Genomic DNA, 7500 nt, shown 5'->3' on the forward strand with positions numbered 1-7500 from the left:
AAGCAACAAATGGACACAACACACAGAGGAAGTCTCTAGCAGGAAATTAGCGGCGGGAATCGAACCTTCTCTCTCTCTCTCTCTCTCTCTCTCTCTCTCTCTCTCTCTCTCTCTCTCTCTCTCTCTCTCTCTCTCTCTCTCTCTCTCTCTCTCTCTCTCTCTCTCTCTCTCTCTCTCTCTCTCTCAACATTTACCTTTGCCTTGTCTTGGCCCGCCGCCCCCTTCTGTTAAGCCGCTGCCTACCTGCAGTTCTTGTAAAAGCAGCGAAATTTTCGACCGGCCTTCAGTTCGACACCAGTAAGATGATCACTGTAATGAGGGCAATTTCAAAGTTTCCTGGAGAGATGGTGTCTGCGAAAGAAAAAAAAAAGTTTACTACAAGTCGGTCACGTTCCTTTTGGGTTATGTCTTGCAGTCTTTGAACCGTTCCGCCAAAAATTCCTACCCTCAGACTTCTATAATTTTATAATATTTCAGCTATTTTGAAGATCATGACGAGGATGTTTACATTACACCAGAGGCCATCCATTTCCTTTCGTTAAAACGCTTGTAAATGTATTCATATCATCATTAACTAACTCCATTCAGGATTTGTCACTTCCCAGACGACGACACAAACGTCAACTCGTGAGAACCAAACTTAACAAAGTCTCGGGTCGGAGGAAGGGAGGCAGCAGGGCAGAGAAAGAGTTTTATTCCTACACCCGCTCTGCAAGAAAGGGTGTGGCCGCTAAAAAGAAAATAAAGTTGGTGCTGTTGGGGAGCGAGCAGCGTTCTTGGGTTTAGACAGACCGGGAGAGGAAGATATTGGCGCTAGTTCAGAAAATGTGTGTTGTCGTATAGAAGAGTCCTCGGCCCCGCGGCAGGAATGGGTTTGGTATTGGCAAGGGAAAGCGTGGAAAGCAGCACCACAAGGCCATATGTGCTGGAAATCTGAGCCTGCTACAGCGGTGTAAGAAGACAGCGCGCAACACGAAGGAAAAAGAAAAGTAGAAAATAAGTTGGAATACATATAGCGTGCAGGTGTTGGTGATGGTGATGGTGGTGGTAGTGGTGGTGGTAGTGGTGGTGGTAGTGGTAGTGGTAGTGACGTGGACTCCTCAATGAAAAAAACGTTATGAGTGCATCGTGAAAATAAAATCACACACACACACACACACACACACACACACACACACACACACACACACACACACACACACACACACACACACACTCAAACACTTACCCACGCACTTCACAAGACGGAAAAGTCCTCGAGGGATGTGATGGACTTAGGGAGTCTTGAAACATCTCAATTCAAACTCCCCTCAAGACTCAGCTGGTGAAATTTTTCATTCGTGGAGGCTTACAACTTTGACCGCCAGACAGTCTCGAGCACGTGCGGGGAGCAAACTCTCTCCGCGACTTGCACTTGACAACCACCAAGTGAGGGAGGGAGGGTGGCGGAGGGCCTCGCAGCAACACTTGTCTGTGTGCCGAGCCTCAGGGAGGTGTGGATATCAGATATCACCCTTAGTATCCTGTTGTATCTTCTGTTTCATATTAATACAGCTTTAATTTCTTCTGGTTCTGCGCATCATGTCTCCGCTATCTTTTACTGTTTCTAGATGAATAGCAGTTATTACATAAAATTTGCAGCAGACAGCCTCCAGCCGTAATGAATACTGAATATGGTTTTCACGGCGGAGCTGGCCGCCGTGAAGCTCCTGTAGTCTTCTTTCACTCAGACAGACGGGTAAAAATTGTAATTTTTGTTTTCACACACAGTTTCAGTCTGGATCCGGTAGACAAGACCGATTCGGGGGTTTTACATGTACACTTTCAACTTATGCATATCATTAAAGTGCGGTGGGCCTTTCTCCATGTGTGTGTGTGTGTGTGTGTGTGTGTGTGTGTGTGTGTGTGTGTGCGTGTGTATGTGTGTGTATGTGTGTGTGTGTGTGTGTGTGTGTGCGTGTGCGTGCGTGTGCGTGTGTGCTCAAGGGATCCTGAAGTTCGATTTGAAATATCCTAGTGGTCAAGTTCTTCCTGTGGACAAAGTTATACTATTTAAATGACGATAGAAGTATGATGTTTCCTGAGCGGCATCCAAAGAGGTGCCCCCAGCATGGGCGGGCGTGCGTGCACCACGTTGGTGGCGAGCACGTTGACGCGGCGGCGGGAGGGACAGGTGTACGCCCGAGCCCCCGGGTCTTGTCTGGCGGTGACGCACGCGCCGGCAGGCAGGTCAGGACTCCGCCTCGAGTCCTCAGTCCAGTTGAGGGAGAGGCGGCTCCCTGGACGCTGTTTCCATCTACTCTTCCCTCTCTTTCCCCTCCCTCGCCCCCCTGTCTCCCTTCACCTCTCCCAACCACCGGCCGGGGGGTGGAAGCACTGGAGGCTGCGGAAAGTGTAATTTGCTCATTGATTTGTGCTGACGAGTGGAACACAGACACAGTTGCATCACGAGGCGGTGTGCTAGTGAAACTAACCAGTTGTGATACTTTGTAGTAAATGAAAATTCCGTAAAAAGGTTACGTGGCATCTTCTTGCTAAATGTTTGAGCTTATCATTTCCCTGACTATGATGTCATGTATTGCTGCTTGCAGCTTCGAGTGTTTATTTGTATAATGGAAGACAGCCATCCTTGCAAAATGGGCTTCAGAAATATTTGGGCACTACACTTATCATCGCTGGCAGGAGAACGCGTGGAGCGGGAGGAGCGAGGCTCCGAGCTGTCAGGGGCAAGGAACCAACCGACGGTCTTTGCTCTCTTAAGCAAAACAGTTCAAAACAGTGCGATGGATGAAAGAGGAAAAAAAAAATGAATGTGTCGCTGGAACCACAGAGGATAGAAAACATGCATCTGGAATGAAGTGTCAGACAAAAGCCGGCATGTCACCACGCAGCCGTTGGCACCTGTGAAAGTTTTGAAATAAGATCACGACGCCTACAGACAAAAAATACATAAACGAAATTAGAGACATGCACATCCGAGCAGAAGACGAAGACGAGTAACTTAGATCGCAGTATATTTCTGAAAGAATACGAAAAAGTGAGATTTTTTTTTCCCTGTAATTGCTGCGGGAAAACAAGACTGCTAAGTGACAAGTCAACACCTCGAGTTAATGACACCAGTCACTGTGCGGTGGAAACTGTGGACACATCGGAGGAATGTTAGAAAAATTAAAGTCCACATGTACTGGATTAACAATTCTCTAAGCCGTAGCAGGTAAAGCTGATGATGACCCAAACAGCAATCATAAATCGGTTTCGTTTTTATTTTGTATTTGTCTTTATGTCTGGACAAGCGCGATTCAACAGTCTAATAATCCATTATTTCATTTAAAACAAAAAGGAATAACTCTCCGAAGACGGCCATAAATATTTACCGAGCCCGGGAAGAAACTTGGCCGAAACAAGACTTATGAAGGACGCAGCGCGGCTCAAAACTTACTTTCTGCGGATCTCATGCCACCGGAGAGTCGCGGTGATCACGCGAGGCACTCCCACAGATTGTGAGCCTGGCAAGCCCCTCACTGCCCTTCCGTCCTGTGCCCCAGTAGCACTTCCCGACACCAGGCTAAGTAACACGACCTCGATAAAACCATGAACATAAGGAAATATTTCTATACAAAGACTGCTCGCCTTAACCCAACAAGATGCATTGTGGAGTCTTCCGAATCTCATCTGTTAGTTGCAGGTGTTTGGATAAGGCTGATGAGTTTTGAGATATGGACATTTTAGTTCATACACCTGAAGTACACACTGCAGGCTATTGGTGAAAGGCAGGAAGACAGGCCACGGGGCATCAGGGAAAGGTAACACGCACCCCGTCGTCAGGAGCTAAGAGGCAGGTATACAGGAAAATCCACCCGCCGCACTAGGTAAAAGTTCACCAAAAACTCTAATTTTTTGCTGGACCTGATATCCACTATGGCAATATTTTCATTATTAAAGCCCAGACTATGAAATGTTTATGCTGCGTGTGCACTTTTCTCCTTTTTTTTTTGCGGTGGAAATAGAAAAATGTCACTATAAACTACGTTTCCTGCGTTGTCATTACGCCGTATTTCACACCTGCCACACTTCATGAGGATTAATATGCTGCTGGAGTATAAAGATAAAAAGCTTTCACATGATACGCATGGTGAAACAAAGTCGTGCTAATACTGTTTAGAAAATAAAGAATAATACTGCACGACGTATACTGAGCAAGAGAGGAAGTTGCGTCCCCCTGGCTAGAATGGAGGCGCCGCGGTGTAGGGGACGGGGAGGAGGCTGCAGCTTGTGGCCAGAAAGGGAAAATGTTAAGGCTCGTTGGTGACTCGTGGCCGTGACGCAGACGACAGTGTGTTAAGTGTTTGTGAAATTATGAAAGGATTTTTAGATTACCATTGAGTAATGATAATAATAATAATAATAATAATAATAATAATAATAATAATAATAACAGTATAACTTTATTTTTTTTCCATCTTAAACTATTTTTTTTATTATTAAAGTAAAAGATAAAATATATAATTACGTTCTACTTCGTAATAGCCATAGTATATACAAAATGCACAACCCTTCACACACACACACACACACACACACACACACACACACACACACACACCTGTCATCGGCGTTCCCTCATCGTTGTCGTCTTTACTTTAAACTCGATTGCTTTCCTCGATATTCAGACTTACCGGCTCCTGCATCTGTCTTGTCCTTACCCGAGCCCGCCACGCCAGCCTTCGTCTCGCCATCACTGAAAACACTTCTTGCCCTCTCCGTCCTTGAATTTTCTTGTATCACTGGTTTCCTTCTATTGTATTCTCTCTCTCTCTCTCTCTCTCTCTCTCTCTCTCTCTCTCTCTCTCTCTCTCTCTCTCTCTCTCTCTCTCTCTCTCTCTCTCTCTCTCTCTCTCTCTCTCTCTCTCTCTCTCTCTCTGTGCCAAAGTTAACTCTAGTTCTTTTCTGTGGTAGTTCCATCATCTCTTTTTTAAGCTTTTGTGTATTTTTCCAGGAACATCCCCTTAAACTTTTCCTATTCCATTTTCTCTTTCACTTTGCTTTCTATTTTCTCTCACCTGTGGCACTCACACACCACCATCAACCACACACACACCAAACACGACCCGCAAATGCACATATTAACTCTCTCTCTCTCTCTCTCTCTCTCTCTCTCTCTCTCTCTCTCTCTCTCTCTCTCTCTCTCTCTCTCTCTCTCTCTCTCTCTCTCTCTCTCTCTCTCTCTCTCTCTCTCTCTCTTTATTCATGTATGCATTCATGTTTTGTCCAAAAGTATGCGAGTGGACTTAGAGAAAGAAGAGATGACACCAGTGGAAGGAGGGAGGCTAACGAAGAAGAGAGAGAGAGAGAGAGAGAGAGAGAGAGAGAGAGAGAGAGAGAGAGAGAGAGAGAGAGAGAGAGAGAGAGAGACAGACGGACGGACGGACGGACGGACAGGTGTTGAGGGCAGGTTTAACAACATGCCACAGGGAACCAAACCAACAGTGCGTTCATTTCATTTTTATGTTTCTGTCTGCCTTAGAAAACCACCTTTGTAGTGTGGTTCGAATGGCTCTCTCTCTCTCTCTCTCTCTCTCTCTCTCTCTCTCTCTCTCTCTCTCTCTCTCTCTCTCTCTCTCTCTCTCTCTCTCTCTCTCTCTCTCTCTCATGTTCTTTCCTCATTCCTTTCCTTTTCGTCTGTTTTCTCCTTTCTCAGCTCTTTCCTTTTATTTTCCTCGCTTGTTTTGATTACATTTATCTTTTTTATTGTTACTTTCTGCTTTCATTTCTTCCTCTTTCCCCTCAGTCTTTTACTCTTTCTCTCTCTCTCTTCTCTTCTGCTAACTTGAATTCTCTTTCCTTCTTGTATATTTGTATACTTCCCTTAACCATCTCCTCTTTTCTCAAGTCATCATTTTCTTTCCCGTTTTCCGATGGCGTATTTTCATTTCAAATTTCTATTATTTTCCTCCCACATTTACTTCTTTTTCCTTCTCTTTCCTTCGTCCTTTCATTTGTTACCCTACCTTGTTTTTATTTTCCTTTTTTTGTGTTTCGTTGTCGTTTTCAGCAACTAATACATTGTAGCATTACGTATGAGTGGGAGGTGGTTTAGTTTAGACAAAGTTCGGACGACTAATTCTGTTGTTAGATTGCTGGGGGCCGGCACGAAGTATTAGGTCCATTTGGAAGAGCAGAGTTGCTTCAGTATTTTCTGGAGACGTCTCGACTCTCACGACAAATGCTGGAGTTCTGTACGTGAGGGCATTTCATTAGCGATGTTAACCCTTTCAGTGCCAGTCAGTCTGTCCCATAATCGTCTACAACTTTTAATTTCCTTATTTTTTTGTTATAGTCTCTTTAAAAAAAAAAAACATATTTTTGTAGCTTAGAAAGAGTGAAAAATATCATATTCTTTGTCTCTTTATGTCCATCCAAACAACTTATTGCAGTGACCTCAATATTAACAGAAGGTGACCATAGCAGCGAATAAAGAATTGCTCCTTAAATAGAGTGGTGGATGAATGGAATGGATTCAGTAATCAGGTCATCAGTGCTGAGTTATTAGGAAGCTTTGAAAGATTAGACAAACTTGTGGATGGGGATGACAGGTGAAAAATAGGTAAGGACCGCATATAGGGACTGCTATATGTAGACCTGATGGCTTCTTGCAGTTTGCCTTATTTTCTTATATGTCCAATTAGGTGAAGAGTACGTGGAGAACAGAACCGTATAAACGAAAGATGATCAAGCCTGCATTTCATTTTTCTAAGAAGTGAACACCGATATAGATATAATAGATTATTGATAGAAGGCACATGATATAAGAAAACAGTATCACGCTCGCTGTTGTGGTGAGGTCGGAAAAAATATTTAAAAAAAACCTGCCTTTCCAACAAGTCGAGACGTCTCCAACCTTACTGGGTAATATAAGATCACTGCCGATCGTACCGAATCAAGGCGTAATACGAAACTGGCTTTGAAAATACATACCCAGTTGCCGGGAATATTTTTTATGTGTTATTTTAGAGTGTTAGCAGCTTTTATTTGTACGATCTATAGGTAGAAAGAAAGATAGATAAGTACTAGGCAGATGGATAGATAGATGGATAGGTACAAGTAAACAAATATTATTATTTATTCCACTACATACACAGAAAAGATAAATGGAACGGAAAGTATACATGTGGATAAATGAAGCATGTATGGAGTCTAAATGAATGGTTTATCTTGCGTTGTTTGTTTCGAGCCGCTGCAGGGATTGGGATGAGAGTGATATTTGTTCACACATACGCGGTTTAAAGCAGCCCTGTGGCTCATGTTTTGTGCAGCGTGCCAGGTGATTTGTGTCAGCGGGACAAACATGGATCTGTAAACTTAAGAATAATTTCGCTCAGTTGTTTCGTAAGGCTCCTGTGTTTACTACCATGCCATATTCAGAATCTTCATCTTGGAGTGGAATCATAGAGGCTGATGATATTTAAAAACTTACGTGAGTGTTCGTAAACAGACAAATTT

At 43.8% G+C, this 7500-nt stretch overlaps 1 protein-coding gene across 2 annotated transcripts in view; it reads left to right on the forward strand.

The window, feature by feature from the left end:
* The window catches only part of LOC135111129 (disks large 1 tumor suppressor protein-like), a 196947-nt gene that overhangs the window by 49709 nt on the left and 139738 nt on the right, over nt 1-7500 (forward strand). The window contains exon 1 of one of the 2 annotated variants that reach the window (XM_064024119.1): nt 2062-2394. The exons of the other annotated variant lie outside the window; for it this stretch is intronic. The gene's annotated coding sequence lies outside the window, so the exon portion shown is untranslated. Of the gene's footprint in view, nt 1-2061; nt 2395-7500 lie in introns of those variants that run through there. 2 annotated transcript variants of the gene reach the window in all.

The sequence above is a fragment of the Scylla paramamosain genome, chromosome 21 (assembly GCF_035594125.1).
Source record: "Scylla paramamosain isolate STU-SP2022 chromosome 21, ASM3559412v1, whole genome shotgun sequence".
Lineage (NCBI taxonomy): Eukaryota > Metazoa > Arthropoda > Malacostraca > Decapoda > Portunidae > Scylla > Scylla paramamosain.